The sequence below is a fragment of the Pseudophryne corroboree genome, chromosome 4 (genome assembly GCF_028390025.1).
Source record: "Pseudophryne corroboree isolate aPseCor3 chromosome 4, aPseCor3.hap2, whole genome shotgun sequence".
NCBI classification, from domain to species: Eukaryota; Metazoa; Chordata; class Amphibia; order Anura; family Myobatrachidae; genus Pseudophryne; species Pseudophryne corroboree.
In genome coordinates, this window is record NC_086447.1 from 31,135,979 (window position 1) to 31,156,912 (window position 20,934).

The 20,934-nt window shown below is 36.9% G+C and overlaps 15 non-coding genes across 15 annotated transcripts; all 15 read right to left on the reverse strand.

Annotated features, from left to right (window-relative positions):
* Positions 1–1,164: 1,164 nt before the first annotated feature.
* On the reverse strand, positions 1,165–1,236 carry TRNAG-UCC (transfer RNA glycine (anticodon UCC)). The gene has a single exon. It is a non-coding gene; the product is annotated as a tRNA-Gly (tRNA).
* Positions 1,237–2,164: 928 nt separating this feature from the next.
* Positions 2,165–2,236, reverse strand: TRNAG-UCC (transfer RNA glycine (anticodon UCC)). Its single transcript has one exon. It is a non-coding gene; the product is annotated as a tRNA-Gly (tRNA).
* Positions 2,237–2,834: 598 nt separating this feature from the next.
* TRNAG-UCC (transfer RNA glycine (anticodon UCC)) lies at positions 2,835–2,906 on the reverse strand. Its single transcript has one exon. It is a non-coding gene; the product is annotated as a tRNA-Gly (tRNA).
* Positions 2,907–3,504: 598 nt separating this feature from the next.
* Positions 3,505–3,576, reverse strand: TRNAG-UCC (transfer RNA glycine (anticodon UCC)). The gene has a single exon. It is a non-coding gene; the product is annotated as a tRNA-Gly (tRNA).
* Positions 3,577–5,506: 1,930 nt separating this feature from the next.
* On the reverse strand, positions 5,507–5,578 carry TRNAG-UCC (transfer RNA glycine (anticodon UCC)). Its single transcript has one exon. It is a non-coding gene; the product is annotated as a tRNA-Gly (tRNA).
* A 928-nt stretch (positions 5,579–6,506) lies between these two features.
* TRNAG-UCC (transfer RNA glycine (anticodon UCC)) lies at positions 6,507–6,578 on the reverse strand. Its single transcript has one exon. It is a non-coding gene; the product is annotated as a tRNA-Gly (tRNA).
* A 598-nt stretch (positions 6,579–7,176) lies between these two features.
* On the reverse strand, positions 7,177–7,248 carry TRNAG-UCC (transfer RNA glycine (anticodon UCC)). The gene has a single exon. It is a non-coding gene; the product is annotated as a tRNA-Gly (tRNA).
* A 598-nt stretch (positions 7,249–7,846) lies between these two features.
* TRNAR-UCG (transfer RNA arginine (anticodon UCG)) lies at positions 7,847–7,918 on the reverse strand. The gene has a single exon. It is a non-coding gene; the product is annotated as a tRNA-Arg (tRNA).
* A 1,430-nt stretch (positions 7,919–9,348) lies between these two features.
* Positions 9,349–9,420, reverse strand: TRNAG-UCC (transfer RNA glycine (anticodon UCC)). Its single transcript has one exon. It is a non-coding gene; the product is annotated as a tRNA-Gly (tRNA).
* A 428-nt stretch (positions 9,421–9,848) lies between these two features.
* TRNAG-UCC (transfer RNA glycine (anticodon UCC)) lies at positions 9,849–9,920 on the reverse strand. Its single transcript has one exon. It is a non-coding gene; the product is annotated as a tRNA-Gly (tRNA).
* Positions 9,921–10,348: 428 nt separating this feature from the next.
* On the reverse strand, positions 10,349–10,420 carry TRNAR-UCU (transfer RNA arginine (anticodon UCU)). Its single transcript has one exon. It is a non-coding gene; the product is annotated as a tRNA-Arg (tRNA).
* A 2,930-nt stretch (positions 10,421–13,350) lies between these two features.
* On the reverse strand, positions 13,351–13,422 carry TRNAG-ACC (transfer RNA glycine (anticodon ACC)). Its single transcript has one exon. It is a non-coding gene; the product is annotated as a tRNA-Gly (tRNA).
* Positions 13,423–14,349: 927 nt separating this feature from the next.
* TRNAG-UCC (transfer RNA glycine (anticodon UCC)) lies at positions 14,350–14,421 on the reverse strand. The gene has a single exon. It is a non-coding gene; the product is annotated as a tRNA-Gly (tRNA).
* A 428-nt stretch (positions 14,422–14,849) lies between these two features.
* On the reverse strand, positions 14,850–14,921 carry TRNAG-ACC (transfer RNA glycine (anticodon ACC)). The gene has a single exon. It is a non-coding gene; the product is annotated as a tRNA-Gly (tRNA).
* Positions 14,922–15,848: 927 nt separating this feature from the next.
* TRNAG-UCC (transfer RNA glycine (anticodon UCC)) lies at positions 15,849–15,920 on the reverse strand. The gene has a single exon. It is a non-coding gene; the product is annotated as a tRNA-Gly (tRNA).
* Positions 15,921–20,934: the final 5,014 nt, after the last annotated feature.

The window sequence follows — 20,934 nt, forward strand, 5'->3', positions numbered from 1 at the left end:
AATGTGTTTACAAATCTTTAATCAGGCAGTGGTGGAATCAAAAGTCATCTGCTAAGAAGGAATCATGATTTCTACATAGATTTTAACATTTTCTATGGACCTTGTCATCTGAGCATATCTTAAGCAACAACTATAAGTGTGAAAACAGCACATAAGGAAAAGAATGTATTGGCCGGGAATCGAACCCGGGTCAATTAGTGGGAAGGCAGCTATGCTCACCACTATACCACCAATGCTTGAGCACGATTCAAATGCATATAGTGGTCAATATGGAAATCACAACAACTGTTTGAAAGATATTTATAGCCTGCGCTGTAGCACCATTGGTGGAAGATATTCAAACAAAATTGTCAAATTGCATGACATTCACAATTCAAGATTTAGGCTGATACATACTTAAGGTTTTTATGCATCATTGAACTGATATACAGTGGTATCAAAACTGAGAAAAGAAAAGACCTTTGATGTACTTGCATATGGCACCTCAGTGAACTTTGTAAAATGTGTTTACAAATCTTTAATCAAGCAGTGGTGGAATCAAAAGTCATCTGCTAAGAAGGAATCATGATTTCTACAAAGAATTTAACATTTTCTATGGACCTTGTCATCTGAGCATATCTTAAGCAACAACTATAAGTGTGAAAACAGCACATAAGGAGAAGAATGTATTGGCCGGGAATCGAACCTGGGTCAACTGTTTGGAAGGCAGCTATGCTCACCACTATACCACCAATGCTTGAGCACTTTTCAGATGCATATAGTGGTCAATATGGAAATCACAACAACTGTTTGAAAGATATTTATAGCCTGCGCTGTAGCACCATTGGTGGAAGATATTCAAACAAAATTGGAAAATTGCATGGCATTCACAATTCAAGATTTAGGCTCATCCATACTTAAGGTTTTTATGCATCATTGAACTGATATACAGTGGTATCAAAACTGAGAAAAGAAAAGACCTTTGATGTACTTGCATATGGCACCTCAGTGAACTTTGTAAAATGTGTTTACAAATCTTTAATCAGGCAGTGGTGGAATCAAAAGTAATCTGCTAAGAAGGAATCATGATTTCTACAAAGATTTTAACATTTTCTATGGACTTTGTCATCTGAGCATATCTTAAGCAACAACTATAAGTGCGAAAACAGCACATAAGGAAAAGGATGCATTGGCCGGGAATCGAACCCGGGTCAACTGCTTGGAAGGCAGCTATGCTCACCACTATAACACCAATGCTTGAGCACTTTTCAAGTGCATATAGTGGCCAATATGGAAATCACAACAACTGTTTGAAAGATATTTATAGCCTGTGCTGTAGCACCATTGGTGGTAGATATTCAAACAAAATTGGCAAATTGCATGACATTCACAATTCAAGATTTAGGCTCATCCATACTTAAGGTTTTAATGCACCATTGAACTGATATACAGTGGTATCAAAACTGAGAAAAGAAAAGACCTTTGATGTACTTGCATATGGCACCTCAGTGAACTTTGTAAAATGTGTTTACAAATCTTTAATCAGGCAGTGGTGGAATCAAAAGTAATCTGCTAAGAAGGAATCATGATTTCTACAAAGATTTTAACATTTTCTATGGACTTTGTCATCTGAGCATATCTTAAGCAACAACTACAAGTGCGAAAACAGCACATAAGGAAAAGGATGCATTGGCCAGGAATTGAAACCCGGTAAACTGCTTGGAAGGCAGCAAAGCTCACCACTATACCACCAATGCTTGAGCACTTTTCAAATGCATATAGTGGCCAATATGGAAATCACAACAACTGTTTGAAAGATATTTATAGCCTGCGCTGTAGCACCATTGGTGGTAGATATTTAAACAAAATTGGCAAATTGCATGACATTCACAATTCAAGATTTAGGCTCATCCATACTTAAGGTTTTTATGCACCATTGAACTGATATACAGTGGTATCAAAACTGAGAAAAGAAAAGACCTTTGATGTACTTGCATATGGCACCTCAGTGAACTTTGTAAAATGTGTTTACATATCTTTAATCAGGCAGTGGTGGAATCAAAAGTAATCTGCTAAGAAGGAATCATGATTTCTACAAAGATTTTAACATTTTCTATGGACCTTGTCATCTGAGCATATCTTAAGCAACAACTATAAGTGCGAATACAGCACATAAGGAAAAGGATGCATTGGCTGGGAATCGAACCCGGGTCAACTGCTTGGAAGGCAGCTATGCTCACCACTATACCACCAATGCTTGAGCATTTTTCAAGTGCATATAGTGGCCAATAAGGAAATCACAACAACTGTTTGAAAGATATTTATAGCCTGCGCTGTAGCACCATTGGTGGAAGATGCATTGGCCAGGAATTGAAACCGGGTAAACTGCTTGGAAGGCAGCTATGCTCACCACTATACCACCAATGCTTGAGCACTTTTCAAATGCATATAGTGGCCAATATGGAAATCACAAGAACTGTTTGAAAGATATTTAAAGCCTGCGCTGTAGAACCATTGGTGGAAGATATTCAAACAAAATTGGAAAATTGCATGACATTCACAATTCAAGATTTAGGCTCATCCATACTTAAGGTTTTTATGCACCATAGAACTGATATACAGTGGTATCAAAACTGAGAAAAGAAAAGACCTTTGATGTACTTGCATATGGCACCTCAGTGAACTTTGTAAAATGTGTTTACATATCTTTAATCAGGCAGTGGTGGAATCAAAAGTAATCTGCTAAGAAGGAATCATGATTTCTACAAAGATTTTAACATTTTCTATGGACCTTGTCATCTGAGCATATCTTAAGCAACAACTATAAGTGCGAATACAGCACATAAGGAAAAGGATGCATTGGCTGGGAATCGAACCCGGGTCAACTGCTTGGAAGGCAGCTATGCTCACCACTATACCACCAATGCTTGAGCATTTTTCAAGTGCATATAGTGGCCAATAAGGAAATCACAACAACTGTTTGAAAGATATTTATAGCCTGCGCTGTAGCACCATTGGTGAAAGATGCATTGGCCAGGAATTGAAACCGGGTAAACTGCTTGGAAGGCAGCTATGCTCACCACTATACCACCAATGCTTGAGCACTTTTCAAATGCATATAGTGGCCAATATGGAAATCACAAGAACTGTTTGAAAGATATTTAAAGCCTGCGCTGTAGAACCATTGGTGGAAGATATTCAAACAAAATTGGAAAATTGCATGACATTCACAATTCAAGATTTAGGCTCATCCATACTTAAGGTTTTTATGCACCATAGAACTGATATACAGTGGTATCAAAACTGAGAAAAGAAAAGACCTTTGATGTACTTGCATATGGCACCTCAGTGAACTTTTTAAAATGTATTTACAAATCTTTAATCAAGCAGTGGTGGAATCAAAAGTCATCTGCTAAGAAGGAATCATGATTTCTACATAGATTTTAACATTTTCTATGGACCTTGTCATCTGAGCATATCTTAAGCAACAACTATAAGTGTGAAAACAGCACATAAGGAAAAGAATGCATTGGCCGGGAATCGAACCCGGGTCAACTGCTTGGAAGGCAGCTACGCTCACCACTATACCACCAATGCTTGAGCACTTTTCAAATGCATATAGTGGCCGATATGGAAATCACAAGAACTGTTTGAAAGATATTTAAAGCCTGCGCTGTAGCACCATTGGTGGAAGATATTCAAACAAAATTGGAAAATTGCATGACATTCACAATTCAAGATTTAGGCTCATCCATACTTAAGGTTTTTATGCACCATTGAACTGATATACAGTGGTATCAAAACTGAGAAAAGAAAAGACCTTTGATGTACTTGCATATGGCACCTCAGTGAACTTTGTAAAATGTGTTTACAAATCTTTAATCAGGCAGTGGTGGAATCAAAAGTCATCTGCTAAGAAGGAATCATGATTTCTACATAGATTTTAACATTTTCTATGGACCTTGTCATCTGAGCATATCTTAAGCAACAACTATAAGTGTGAAAACAGCACATAAGGAAAAGAATGTATTGGCCGGGAATCGAACCCGGGTCAACTGCTTGGAAGGAAGCTATGCTCACCACTATACCACCAATGCTTGAGCATTTTTCAAGTGCATATAGTGGCCAATAAGGAAATCACAACAACTGTTTGAAAGATATTTATAGCCTGCGCTGTAGCACCATTGGTGGAAGATATTCAAACAAAATTGTCAAATTGCATGGCATTCACAATTCAAGATTTAGGCTCATCCATACTTAAGGTTTTTATGCACCATAGAACTGATATACAGTGGTATCAAAACTGAGAAAAGAAAAGACCTTTGATGTACTTGCATATGGCACCTCAGTGGACTTTGTAAAATGTATTTACAAATCTTTAATCAAGCAGTGGTGGAATCAAAAGTCATCTGCTAAGAAGGAATCATGATTTCTACAAAGATTTTAACATTTTCTATGGACCTTGTCATCTGAGCATATCTTAAGCAACAACTATAAGTGTGAAAACAGCACATAAGGAAAAGAATGCATTGGCTGGGAATCGAACACGGGTCAACTGGTGAGAAGGCAGCTATGCTCACCACTACACCACCAATGCTTGAGCACTTTTCAAATGCATATAGTGGTCAATATGGAAATCACAACAACTGTTTTAAAGATATTTATAGCCTGCGCTGTAGCACCATTGGTGGAAGATATTCAAACAAAATTGGCAAATTACATGACATTCACAATTCAAGATTTAGGCTCATCCATACTTAAGGTTTTTATGCACCATAGAACTGATATACAGTGGTATCAAAACTGAAAAAAAAGAAAAGACCTTTGATGTACTTGCATATGGCACCTCAGTGAACTTTGTAAAATGTATTTACAAATCTTTAATCAAGCAGTGGTGGAATCAAAAGTCATCTGCTAAGAAGGAATCATGATTTCTACAAAGATTTTAACATTTTCTATGGACCTTGTCATCTGAGCATATCTTAAGCAACAACTATAAGTGTGAAAACAGCACATAAGGAAAAGAATGCATTGGCCGGGAATCGAACACGGGTCAATTAGTGGGAAGGCAGCTATGCTCACCACTATACCACCAATGCTTGAGCACGTTTCAAATGCATATAGTGGTCAATATGGAAATCACAACAACTGTTTGAAAGATATTTATAGCCTGCGCTGTAGCACCATTGGTGGTAGATATTTAAACAAAATTGGCAAATTGCATGACATTCACAATTCAAGATTTAGGCTCATCCATACTTAAGGTTTTTATGCACCATTGAACTGATATACAGTGGTATCAAAACTGAGAAAAGAAAATACCTTTGATGTACTTGCATATGGCACCTCAGTGAACTTTTTGAAATGTATTTACAAATCTTTAATCAAGCAGTGGTGGAATCAAAAGTCATCTGCTAAGAAGGAATCATGATTTCTACAAAGATTTTAACATTTTCTATGGACCTTGTCATCTGAGCATATCTTAAGCAAAAACTATAAGTGTGAAAACAGCACATGAGGAAAAGAATGCATTGGCCGGGAATCGAACCCGGGTCAACTGCTTGGAAGGCAGATATGCTCACCACTATACCACCAATGCTTGAGCACTTTTCAAATGCATATAGTGGCCAATATGGAAATCACAAGAACTGTTTGAAAGATATTTAAAGCCTGCGCTGTAGCACCATTGGTGGAAGATATTCAAACAAAATTGGAAAATTGCATGACATTCACAATTCAAGATTTAGGCTCATCCATACTTAAGGATTTTATGCACCATAGAACTGATATACAGTGGTATCAAAACTGAGAAAAGAAAAGACCTTTGATGTACTTGCATATGGCACCTCAGTGAACTTTGTAAAATGTATTTACAAATCTTTAATCAAGCAGTGGTGGAATCAAAAGTCATCTGCTAAGAAGGAATCATGATTTCTACAAAGATTTTAACATTTTCTATGGACCTTGTCATCTGAGCATATCTTAAGCAACAACTATAAGTGTGAAAACAGCACATAAGGAAAAGGATGCATTGGCCAGGAATTGAAACCCGGTAAACTGCTTGGAAGGCAGCAAAGCTCACCACTATACCACCAATGCTTGAGCACTTTTCAAATGCATATAGTGGCCAATATGGAAATCACAACAACTGTTTGAAAGATATTTATAGCCTGCGCTGTAGCACCATTGGTGGTAGATATTTAAACAAAATTGGCAAATTGCATGACATTCACAATTCAAGATTTAGGCTCATCCATACTTAAGGTTTTTATGCACCATTGAACTGATATACAGTGGTATCAAAACTGAGAAAAGAAAATACCTTTGATGTACTTGCATATGGCACCTCAGTGAACTTTTTGAAATGTATTTACAAATCTTTAATCAAGCAGTGGTGGAATCAAAAGTCATCTGCTAAGAAGGAATCATGATTTCTACAAAGATTTTAACATTTTCTATGGACCTTGTCATCTGAGCATATCTTAAGCAAAAACTATAAGTGTGAAAACAGCACATGAGGAAAAGAATGCATTGGCCGGGAATCGAACCCGGGTCAACTGCTTGGAAGGCAGATATGCTCACCACTATACCACCAATGCTTGAGCATTTTTCAAGTGCATATAGTGGCCAATAAGGAAATCACAACAACTGTTTGAAAGATATTTATAGCCTGCGCTGTAGCACCATTGGTGGAAGATGCATTGGCCAGGAATTGAAACCGCGTAAACTGCTTGGAAGGCAGTTATGCTCACCACTATACCACCAATGCTTGAGCACTTTTCAAATGCATATAGTGGCCAATATGGAAATCACAAGAACTGTTTGAAAGATATTTAAAGCCTGCGCTGTAGAACCATTGGTGGAAGATATTCAAACAAAATTGGAAAATTGCATGACATTCACAATTCAAGATTTAGGCTCATCCATACTTAAGGTTTTTATGCACCATAGAACTGATATACAGTGGTATCAAAACTGAGAAAAGAAAAGACCTTTGATGTACTTGCATATGGCACCTCAGTGAAATTTGTAAAATGTGTTTACATATCTTTAATCAGGCAGTGGTGGAATCAAAAGTAATCTGCTAAGAAGGAATCATGATTTCTACAAAGATTTTAACATTTTCTATGGACCTTGTCATCTGAGCATATCTTAAGCAACAACTATAAGTGCGAATACAGCACATAAGGAAAAGGATGCATTGGCTGGGAATCGAACCCGGGTCAACTGCTTGGAAGGCAGCTATGCTCACCACTATACCACCAATGCTTGAGCATTTTTCAAGTGCATATAGTGGCCAATAAGGAAATCACAACAACTGTTTGAAAGATATTTATAGCCTGCGCTGTAGCAAAATTGGTGGAAGATGCATTGGCCAGGAATTGAAACCGGGTAAACTGCTTGGTAGGAAGTTATGCTCACCACTATACCACCAATGCTTGAGCACTCTTCAAATGCATATAGTGGCCAATATGGAAATCACAAGAACTGTTTGAAAGATATTTAAAGCCTGCGCTGTAGAACCATTGGTGGAAGATATTCAAACAAAATTGGAAAATTGCATGACATTCACAATTCAAGATTTAGGCTCATCCATACTTAAGGTTTTTATGCACCATAGAACTGATATACAGTGGTATCAAAACTGAGAAAAGAAAAGACCTTTGATGTACTTGCATATGGCACCTCAGTGAACTTTTTAAAATGTATTTACAAATCTTTAATCAAGCACTGGTGGAATCAAAAGTCATCTGCTAAGAAGGAATCATGATTTCTACATAGATTTTAACATTTTCTATGGACCTTGTCATCTGAGCATATCTTAAGCAACAACTATAAGTGTGAAAACAGCACATAAGGAAAAGAATGCATTGGCCGGGAATCGAACCCGGGTCAACTGCTTCGAAGGCAGCTATGCTCACCACTACACCACCAATGCTTGAGCACTTTTCAAATGCATATAGTGGTCAATATGGAAATCACAACAACTGTTTTAAAGATATTTATAGCCTGCGCTGTAGCACCATTGGTGGAAGATATTCAAACAAAATTGGCAAATTGCATGACATTCACAATTCAAGATTTAGGCTCATCCATACTTAAGGTTTTTATGCACCATAGAACTGATATACAGTGGTATCAAAACTGAAAAAAAAGAAAAGACCTTTGATGTACTTGCATATGGCACCTCAGTGAACTTTGTAAAATGTATTTACAAATCTTTAATCAAGCAGTGGTGGAATCAAAAGTCATCTGCTAAGAAGGAATCATGATTTCTACAAAGATTTTAACATTTTCTATGGACCTTGTCATCTGAGCATATCTTAAGCAACAACTATAAGTGTGAAAACAGCACATAAGGAAAAGAATGCATTGGCCGGGAATCGAACACGGGTCAATTAGTGGGAAGGCAGCTATGCTCACCACTATACCACCAATGCTTGAGCACGTTTCAAATGCATATAGTGGTCAATATGGAAATCACAACAACTGTTTGAAAGATATTTATAGCCTGCGCTGTAGCACCATTGGTGGAAGATATTCAAACAAAATTGGAAAATTGCATGGCATTCACAATTCAAGATTTAGGCTCATCCATACTTAAGGTTTTTATGCATCATTGAACTGATATACAGTGGTATCAAAACTGAGAAAAGAAAAGACCTTTGATGTACTTGCATATGGCACCTCAGTGAACTTTGTAAAATGTATTTACAAATCTTTAATCAAGCAGTGGTGGAATCAAAAGTCATCTGCTAAGAAGGAATCATGATTTCTACAAAGATTTTAACATTTTCTATGGACCTTGTCATCTGAGCATATCTTAAGCAACAACTATAAGTGTGAAAACAGCACATAAGGAAAAGGATGCATTGGCCAGGAATTGAAACCCGGTAAACTGCTTGGAAGGCAGCAAAGCTCACCACTATACCACCAATGCTTGAGCACTTTTCAAATGCATATAGTGGCCAATATGGAAATCACAACAACTGTTTGAAAGATATTTATAGCCTGCGCTGTAGCACCATTGGTGGTAGATATTTAAACAAAATTGGCAAATTGCATGACATTCACAATTCAAGATTTAGGCTCATCCATACTTAAGGTTTTTATGCACCATAGAACTGATATACAGTGGTATCAAAACTGAGAAAAGAAAAGACCTTTGATGTACTTGCATATGGCACCTCAGTGAACTTTTTAAAATGTATTTACAAATCTTTAATCAAGCAGTGGTGGAATCAAAAGTCATCTGCTAAGAAGGAATCATGATTTCTACAAAGATTTTAACATTTTCTATGGACCTTGTCATCTGAGCATATCTTAAGCAACAACTATAAGTGTGAAAACAGCACATGAGGAAAAGAATGCATTGGCCGGGAATCAAACCCGGGTCAACTGCTTGGAAGGCAGATATGCTCACCACTATACCACCAATGCTTGAGCACTTTTCAAATGCATATAGTGGCCAATATGGAAATCACAAGAACTGTTTGAAAGATATTTAAAGCCTGCGCTGTAGCACCATTGGTGGAAGATATTCAAACAAAATTGGAAAATTGCATGACATTCACAATTCAAGATTTAGGTTCATCCATACTTAAGGATTTTATGCACCATAGAACTGATATACAGTGGTATCAAAACTGAGAAAAGAAAAGACCTTTGATGTACTTGCATATGGCACCTCAGTGAACTTTGTAAAATGTGTTTACAAATCTTTAATCAGGCAGTGGTGGAATCAAAAGTCATCTGCTAAGAAGGAATCATGATTTCTACATAGATTTTAACATTTTCTATGGACCTTGTCATCTGAGCATATCTTAAGCAACAACTATAAGTGTGAAAACAGCACATAAGGAAAAGAATGCATTGGCCGGGAATCGAACCCGGGTCAACTGCTTGGAAGGCAGTTATGCTCACCACTATACCACCAATGCTTGAGTACTTTTCAAATGCATATAGTGGTCAATATGGAAATCACAACAACTGTTTGAAAGATATTTATTGCCTGCGCTGTAGCACCATTGGTGGAAGATATTCAAACAAAATTGTCAAATTGCATGGCATTCACAATTCAAGATTTAGGCTCATCCATACTTAAGGTTTTTATGCACCATTGAACTGATATACAGTGGTATCAAAACTGAGAAAAGAAAAGACCTTTGATGTACTTGCATATGGCACCTCAGTGAACTTTGTAAAATGTGTTTACAAATCTTTAATCAGGCAGTGGTGGAATCAAAAGTAATCTGCTAAGAAGGAATCATGATTTCTACAAAAATTTTAACATTTTCTATGGACCTTGTCATCTGAGCATATCTTAAGCAACAACTATAAGTGCGAAAACAGCACATAAGGAAAAGGATGCATTGGCCGGGAATCGAACCCAGGTCAACTGCTTAGAATGCAGTTATGCTCACCACTATACCACCAATGCTTGAGCACTTTTCAAGTGCATATTGTGGCCAATATGGAAATCACAACAACTGTTTGAAAGATATTTATAGCCTGCGCTGTAGCACCATTGGTGGTAGATATTTAAACAAAATTGGCAAATTGCATGACATTCACAATTCAAGATTTAGGCTCATCCATACTTAAGGTTTTTATGCACCATTGAACTGATATACAGTGGTATCAAAACTGAGAAAAGAAAAGACCTTTGATGTACTTGCATATGGCACCTCAGTGAACTTTGTAAAATGTGTTTACAAATCTTTAATCAGGCAGTGGTGGAATCAAAAGTCATCTGCTAAGAAGAAATCATGATTTCTACAAAGATTTTAACATTTCCTATGGACCTTGTCATCTGAGCATATCTTAAGCAACAACTATAAGTGCGAAAACAGCACATAAGGAAAAAGATGCATTGGCCAGGAATTGAAACACGGTAAACTGCTTGGAAGGCAGCAATGCTCACCACTATACCACCAATGCTTGAGCACTTTTCAAATGCATATAGTGGCCAATATGGAAATCACAACAACTGTTTGAAAGATATTTATAGCCTGCGCTGTAGCACCATTGGTGGAAGATATTCAAACAAAATTGGCAAATTGCATGACATTCACAATTCAAGATTTAGGCTCATCCATACTTAAGGTTTTTATGCATCATTGAACTGATATACAGTGGTATCAAAACTGAGAAAAGAAAAGACCTTTGATGTACTTGCATATGGCACCTCAGTGAACTTTGTAAAATGTGTTTACAAATCTTTAATCAGGCAGTGGTGGAATCAAAAGTCATCTGCTAAGAAGGAATCATGATTTCTTCAAAGATTTTAAAATTTTCTATGTACCTTGTTATCTGAGCATATCTTAAGCAACAACTATAAGTGTGAAAACAGCACATAAGGAAAAGGATGCATTGGCCAGGAATTGAAACCGGGTAAACTGCTTGGAAGGCAGCTATGCTCACCACTATACCACCAATGCTTGAGCACTTTTCAAATGTATATAGTGGCCAATATGGAAATCACAACAACTGTTTGAAAGATATTTATAGCCTGCGCTGTAGCACCATTGGTGGTAGATATTTAAACAAAATTGGCAAATTGCATGACATTCACAATTCAAGATTTAGGCTCATCCATACTTAAGGTTTTTATGCACCATTGAACTGATATACAGTGGTATCAAAACTGAGAAAAGAAAAGACCTTTGATGTACTTGCATATGGCACCTCAGTGAACTTTGTAAAATGTGTTTACATATCTTTAATCAGGCAGTGGTGGAATCAAAAGTAATCTGCTAAGAAGGAATCATGATTTCTACAAAGATTTTAACATTTTCTATGGACCTTGTCATCTGAGCATATCTTAAGCAACAACTATAAGTGCGAATACAGCACATAAGGAAAAGGATGCATTGGCTGGGAATCGAACCCGGGTCAACTGTTTGGAAGGCAGCTATGCTCACCACTATACCACCAATACTTAAGCATTTTTCAAGTGCATATAGTGGCCAATAAGGAAATCACAACAACTGTTTGAAAGATATTTATAGCCTGCGCTGTAGCACCATTGGTGGAAGATATTCAAACAAAATTGTCAAATTGCATGGCATTCACAATTCAAGATTTAGGCTCATCCATACTTAAGGTTTTTATGCACCATAGAACTGATATACAGTGGTATCAAAACTGAGAAAAGAAAAGACCTTTGATGTACTTGCATATGGCACCTCAGTGGACTTTGTAAAATGTATTTACAAATCTTTAATCAAGCAGTGGTGGAATCAAAAGTCAACTGCTAAGAAGGAATCATGATTTCTACAAAGATTTTAACATTTTCTATGGACCTTGTCATCTGAGCATATCTTAAACAACAACTATAAGTGTGAAAACAGCACATAAGGAAAAGAATGCATTGGCTGGGAATCGAACACGGGTCAACTGGTGAGAAGGCAGCTATGCTCACCACTACACCACCAATGCTTGAGCACTTTTCAAATGCATATAGTGGTCAATATGGAAATCACAACAACTGTTTTACAGATATTTATAGCCTGCGCTGTAGCACCATTGGTGGAAAATATTCAAACAAAATTGGCAAATTGCATGACATTCACAATTCAAGATTTAGGCTCATCCATACTTAAGGTTTTTATGCACCATAGAACTGATATACAGTGGTATCAAAACTGAAAAAAAAGAAAAGACCTTTGATGTACTTGCATATGGCACCTCAGTGAACTTTGTAAAATGTATTTACAAATCTTTAATCAAGCAGTGGTGGAATCAAAAGTCATCTGCTAAGAAGGAATCATGATTTCTACAAAGATTTTAACATTTTCTATGGACCTTGTCATCTGAGCATATCTTAAGCAACAACTATAAGTGTGAAAACAGCACATAAGGAAAAGAATGCATTGACCGGGAATCGAACACGGGTCAATTAGTGGGAAGGCAGCTATGCTCACCACTATACCACCAATGCTTGAGCACGATTCAAATGCATATAGTGGTCAATATGGAAATCACAACAACTGTTTGAAAGATATTTATAGCCTGCGCTGTAGCACCATTGGTGGAAGATATTCAAACAAAATTGTCAAATTGCATGACATTCACAATTCAAGATTTAGGCTGATACATACTTAAGGTTTTTATGCATCATTGAACTGATATACAGTGGTATCAAAACTGAGAAAAGAAAAGACCTTTGATGTACTTGCATATGGCACCTCAGTGAACTTTGTAAAATGTGTTTACAAATATTTAATCAAGCAGTGGTGGAATAAAAAGTCATCTGCTAAGAAGGAATCATGATTTCTACAAAGAATTTAAAATTTTCTATGGACCTTGTCATCTGAGCATATCTTAAGCAACAACTATAAGTGTGAAAACAGCACTTAAGGAGAAGAATGTATTGGCCGGGAATCGAACCCGGGTCAACTGCTTGGTATGCAGCTATGCTCACCACTATACCACCAATGCTTGAGCACTTTTCAAGTGCATATAGTGGCCAATATGGAAATCACAACAACTGTTTGAAAGATATTTATAGCCTGTGCTGTAGCACCATTGGTGGTAGATATTCAAACAAAATTGGCAAATTGCATGACATTCACAATTTAAGATTTAGGCTCATCCATACTTAAGGTTTTAATGCACCATTGAACTGATATACAGTGGTATCAAAACTGAGAAAAGAAAAGACCTTTGATGTACTTGCATATGGCACCTCAGTGAACTTTGTAAAATGTGTTTACAAATCTTTAATCAGGCAGTGGTGGAATCAAAAGTAATCTGCTAAGAAGGAATCATGATTTCTACAAAGATTTTAACGTTTTCTATGGACTTTGTCATCTGAGCATATCTTAAGCAACAACTACAAGTGCGAAAACAGCACATAAGGAAAAGGATGCATTGGCCAGGAATTGAAACCCGGTAAACTGCTTGGAAGGCAGCAAAGCTCACCACTATACCACCAATGCTTGAGCACTTTTCAAATGCATATAGTGGCCAATATGGAAATCACAAGAACTGTTTGAAAGATATTTAAAGCCTGCGATGTAGAACCATTGGTGGAAGATATTCAAACAAAATTGGAAAATTGCATGACATTCACAATTCAAGATTTAGGCTCATCCATACTTAAGGTTTTTATGCACCATAGAACTGATATACAGTGGTATCAAAACTGAGAAAAGAAAAGACCTTTGATGTACTTGCATATGGCACCTCAGTGAACTTTTTAAAATGTATTTACAAATCTTAATCAAGCAGTGGTGGAATCAAAAGTCATCTGCTAAGAAGGAATCATGATTTCTACAAAGATTTTAACATTTTCTATGGACCTTGTCATCTGAGCATATCTTAAGCAACAACTATAAGTGTGAAAACAGCACATAAGGAAAAGAATGCATTGGCCGGGAATCGAACCCGGGTCAACTGCTTGGAAGGCAGCTATGCTCACCACTATACAACCAATGCTTGAGCACTTTTCAAATGCATATAGTGGCCAATATGGAAATCACAACAACTGTTTGAAAGATATTTAAAGCCTGCGCTGTAGCACCATTGGTGGAAGATATTCAAACAAAATTGGAAAATTGCATGACATTCACAATTCAAGATTTAGGCTCATCCATACTTAAGGTTTTTATGCACCATTGAACTGATATACAGTGGTATCAAAACTGAGAAAAGAAAAGACCTTTGATGTACTTGCATATGGCACCTCAGTGAACTTTGTAAAATGTGTTTACAAATCTTTAATCAGGCAGTGGTGGAATCAAAAGTCATCTGCTAAGAAGGAATCATGATTTCTACAAAGATTTTAACATTTTCTATGGACCTTGTCATCTGAGCATATCTTAAGCAACAACTATAAGTGTGAAAACAGCACATAAGGAGAAGAATGTATTGGCCGGGAATCGAACCCGGGTCAACTGCTTGGTATGCAGCTATGCTCACCACTATACCACCAATGCTTGAGCACTTTTCAAGTGCATATAGTGGCCAATATGGAAATCACAACAACTGTTTGAAAGATATTTATAGCCTGTGCTGTAGCACCATTGGTGGTAGATATTCAAACAAAATTGGCAAATTGCATGACATTCACAATTCAAGATTTAGGCTCATCCATACTTAAGGTTTTAATGCACCATTGAACTGATATACAGTGGTATCAAAACTGAGAAAAGAAAAGACCTTTGATGTACTTGCATATGGCACCTCAGTGAACTTTGTAAAATGTGTTTACAAATCTTTAATCAGGCAGTGGTGGAATCAAAAGTAATCTGCTAAGAAGGAATCATGATTTCTACAAAGATTTTAACGTTTTCTATGGACTTTGTCATCTGAGCATATCTTAAGCAACAACTACAAGTGCGAAAACAGCACATAAGGAAAAGGATGCATTGGCCAGGAATTGAAACCCGGTAAACTGCTTGGAAGGCAGCAAAGCTCACCACTATACCACCAATGCTTGAGCACTTTTCAAATGCATATAGTGGCCAATATGGAAATCACAAGAACTGTTTGAAAGATATTTAAAGCCTGCGCTGTAGAACCATTGGTGGAAGATATTCAAACAAAATTGGAAAATTGCATGACATTCACAATTCAAGATTTAGGCTCATCCATACTTAAGGTTTTTATGCACCATAGAACTGATATACAGTGGTATCAAAACTGAGAAAAGAAAAGACCTTTGATGTACTTGCATATGGCACCTCAGTGAACTTTTTAAAATGTATTTACAAATCTTAATCAAGCAGTGGTGGAATCAAAAGTCATCTGCTAAGAAGGAATCATGATTTCTACAAAGATTTTAACATTTTCTATGGACCTTGTCATCTGAGCATATCTTAAGCAACAACTATAAGTGTGAAAACAGCACATAAGGAAAAGAATGCATTGGCCGGGAATCGAACCCGGGTCAACTGCTTGGAAGGCAGCTATGCTCACCACTATACAACCAATGCTTGAGCACTTTTCAAATGCATATAGTGGCCATTATGGAAATCACAACAACTGTTTGAAAGATATTTAAAGCCTGCGCTGTAGCACCATTGGTGGAAGATATTCAAACAAAATTGGAAAATTGCATGACATTCACAATTCAAGATTTAGGCTCATCCATACTTAAGGTTTTTATGCACCATTGAACTGATATACAGTGGTATCAAAACTGAGAAAAGAAAAGACCTTTGATGTACTTGCATATGGCACCTCAGTGAACTTTGTAAAATGTGTTTACAAATCTTTAATCAGGCAGTGGTGGAATCAAAAGTCATCTGCTAAGAAGGAATCATGATTTCTACAAAGATTTTAACATTTTCTATGGACCTTGTCATCTGAGCATATCTTAAGCAACAACTATAAGTGTGAAAACAGCACATAAGGAAAAGAATGCATTGACCGGGAATCGAACACGGGTCAATTAGTGGGAAGGCAGCTATGGTCACCACTATACCACCAATGCTTGAGTACGATTCAAATGCATATAGTGGTCAATATGGAAATCACAACAACTGTTTGAAAGAAATTTATAGCCTGCGCTGTAGCACCATTGGTGGAAGATATTCAAACAAAATTGTCAAATTGCATGACATTCACAATTCAAGATTTAGGCTGATACATACTTAAGGTTTTTATGCATCATTGAACTGATATACAGTGGTATCAAAACTGAGAAAAGAAAAGACCTTTGATGTACTTGCATATGGCACCTCAGTGAACTTTGTAAAATGTGTTTACAAATATTTAATCAAGCAGTGGTGGAATAAAAAGTCATCTGCTAAGAAGGAATCATGATTTCTACAAAGAATTTAAAATTTTCTATGGACCTTGTCATCTGAGCATATCTTAAGCAACAACCTAAAGTGCGAAAACAGCACATAAGGAAAAGGATGAATTGGCCGGGAATCGAACCAGGGTCAACAGCTTGGAAGGCAGCTATGCTCACCACTATAACACCAATGCTTGAGCACTTTTCAAATGCATATAGTGGCCAATATGGAAATCACAACAACTGTTTGAAAGATATTTATAGCCTGCGCTGTAGCACCATTGGTGGAAGATATTCAAACAAAATTGGCAAATTGCATGACATTCACAATTCAAGATTTAGGCTCATCCATACTTAAGGTTTTTATGCACCATAGAACTGATATACAGTGGTATCAAAACTGAGAAAAGAAAAGACCTTTGATGTACTTGCATATGGCACCTCAGTGAACTTTGTAAAATATATTTACAAATCTTTAATCAAGCAGTGGTGGAATCAAAAGTCATCTGCTAAGAAGGAATCATGATTTCTACAAAGAATTTAAAATTTTCTATGGACCTTGTCATCTGAGCATATCTTAAGCAACAACTATAAGTGTGAAAACAGCACATAAGGAAAAGAATGTATTGGCCGGGAATCGAACATGGGTCAACTGCTTGGAAGGAAGCTATGCTCACCACTATACCACCAATGCTTGAGCACTTTTCAAGTGCATATTGTGGCCAATATGGAAATCACAACAACTGTTTGAAAGATATTTATAGCCTGCGCTGTAGCACCATTGGTGGTAGATATTTAAACAAAATTGGCAAATTGCATGACATTCACAATTCAAGATTTAGGCTCATCCATGCTTAAGGTTTTTATGCACCATTGAACTGATATACAGTGGTATCAAAACTGAGAAAAGAAAAGACCTTTGATGTACTTGCATATGGCACCTCAGTGAACTTTGTAAAATGTGTTTACAAATCTTTAATCAGGCAGTGGTGGAATCAAAAGTTATCTGCTAAGAAGGAATCATGATTTCTACAAAGATTTTAACATTTCCAATGGACCTTGTCATCTGAGCATATCTTAAGCAACAACTATAAGTGCGAAAACAGCACATAAGGAAAAGGATGAATTGGCCGGGAATCGAACCCGGGTCAACTGCTTGGAAAGCAGCTTTGCTCACCACTATACCACCAATGCTTGAGCACTTTTCAAAAGCATATAGTGGCCAATATGGAAATCACAACAACTGTTTGAAAGATATTTATAGCCTGCGCTGTAGCACCATTGGTGGAAGATATTCAAACAAAATTGGCAAATTGAATGACATTCACAATTCAAGATTTAGGCTCATCCATACTTAAGGTTTTTATGCACCATAGAACTGATATACAGTGGTATCAAAACTGAGAAAAGAAAAGACCTTTGATGTACTTGCATATGGCACCTCAGTGAACTTTGTAAAATATATTTACAAATCTTTAATCAAGCAGTGGTGGAATCAAAAGTCATCTGCTAAGAAGGAATCATGATTTCTTCAAAGAATTTAAAATTTTCTATGGACCTTGTCATCTGAGCATATCTTAAGCAACAACTATAAGTGTGAAAACAGCACATAAGGAAAAGAATGTATTGGCCAGGAATCGAACACGGGTCAACTGCTTGGAAGGCAGCTATGCTCACCACTATACCACCAATGCTTGAGCACTTTTCAAGTGCATATTGTGGCCAATATGGAAATCACAACAACTGTTTGAAAGATATTTATAGCCTGCGCTGTAGCACCATTGGTGGTAGATATTTAAACAAAATTGGCAAATTGCATGACATTCACAATTCAAGATTTAGGCTCATCCATGCTTAAGGTTTTTATGCACCATAGAACTGATATACAGTGGTATCAAAACTGAGAAAAGAAAAGACCTTTGATGTACTTGCATATGGCACCTCAGTGAACTTTGTAAAATGTGTTTACAAATCTTTAATCAGGCAGTGGTGGAATCAAAAGTCATCTGCTAAGAAGGAATCATGATTTCTACAAAGATTTTAACACTTTCTATGGACCTTGTCATCTGAGCATATCTTAAGCAACAACTATAAGTGCGAAAAGAGCACATAAGGAAAAGGATGAATTGGCCGGGAATCAAACCCAGGTCAACTGCTTGGAAGGTAGCTATGCTCACCACTATACCACCAATGCTTGAGCACTTTTCAAATGCACATATTGGCCAATATGGAAATCACAACAACTGTTTGAAAGATATTTATAGCCTGCGCTGTAGCACCATTGGTGGAAGATATTCAAACAAAATTGTCAAATTGCATGGCATTCACAATTCAAGATTTAGGCTCATCCATACTTAAGGTTTTTATGCACCATTGAACTGATATACAGTGGTATCAAAACTGAGAAAAGAAAAGACCTTTGATGTACTTGCATATGGCACCTCAGTGAACTTTGTAAAATATATTTACAAATCTTTAATCAAGCAGTGGTGGAATCAAAAGTCATCTGCTAAGAAGGAATCATGATTTCTACAAAGAATTAAAAATTTTCTATGGACCTTGTCATCTGAGCATATCTTAAGCAACAACTATAAGTGTGAAAACAGCACATAAGGAATAGAATGTAATGGCCGGGAATCGAACCCGGGTCAACTGCTTGGAAGTAAGCTATGCTCACCACTATACCACCAATGCTTGAGCACTTTTCAAGTGCATATTGTGGCCAATATGGAAATCACAACAACTGTTTGAAAGATATTTATAGCCTGCGCTGTAGCACCATTGGTGGTAGATATTTAAACAAAATTGGCAAATTGCATGACATTCACAATTCAAGATTTAGGCTCATCCATACTTAAGGTTTTTATGCACCATTGAACTGATATACACTGGTATCAAAACTGAGAAAAGAAAAGACCTTTGATGTACTTGCATATGGCACCTCAGTGAACTTTGTAAAATGTGTTTACAAATCTTTAATCAGGCAGTGGTGGAATCAAAAGTCATCTGCTAAGAAGGAATCATGATTTCTACAAAGATTTTAACATTTCCTATAGACCTTGTCATCTGAGCATATCTTAAGCAACAACTATAAGTGCGAAAACAGCACATAAGGAAAAGGATGAATTGGCCGGGAATCGAACCCGGGTCAACTGCTTGGAAGGTAGCTATGCTCACCACTATACCACCAATGCTTGAGCACTCTTTAAATGCATATAGTGTCCAATATGGAAATCACAACAACTGTTTGAAAGATATTTATAGCCTGCGCTGTAGCACCATTGGTGGAAGATATTCAAACAAAATTGTCAAATTGCATGGCATTCACAATTCAAGATTTAGGCTCATCCATACTTAAGGTTTTTATGCACCATTGAACTGATATACAGTGGTATCAAAACTGAGAAAAGAAAAGACCTTTGATGTACTTGCATATGGCACCTCAGTGAACTTTGTAAAATATATTTACAAATCTTTAATCAAGCAGTGGTGGAATCAAAAGTCATCTGCTAAGAAGGAATCATGATTTCTACAAAGAATTAAAAATTTTCTATGGACCTTGTCATCTGAGCATATCTTAAGCAACAACTATAAGTATGAAAACAGCACATAAGGAAAAGGATGAATTGGCCGGGAATCGAACCCGGGTCAACTGCTTGGAAGGAAGCTATGCTCACCACTATACCACCAATGCTTGAGCACTTTTCACGTGCATATTGTGGCCAATATGGAAATCACAACAACTGTTTGAAAGATATTTATAGCCTGCGCTGTAGCACCATTGGTGGTAGATATTTAAACAAAATTGGCAAATTGCATGACATTCACAATTCAAGATTTAGGCTCATCCATACTTAAGGTTTTTATGCACCATTGAACTGATATACACTGGTATCAAAACTGAGAAAAGAAAAGACCTTTGATGTACTTGCATATGGCACCTCAGTGAACTTTGTAAAATGTGTTTACAAATCTTTAATCAGGCAGTGGTGGAATCAAAAGTCATCTGCTAAGAAGGAATCATGATTTCTACAAAGATTTTAACATTTCCTATGGACCTTGTCATCTGAGCATATCTTAAGCAACAACTATAAGTGCGAAAACAGCACATAAGGAAAAGGATAAATTGGCCAGGAATCGAACCCGGGTCAACTGCTTGGGAGGCAGCTATGCTCACCACTATACCACCAATGCTTGAGCACTTTTCA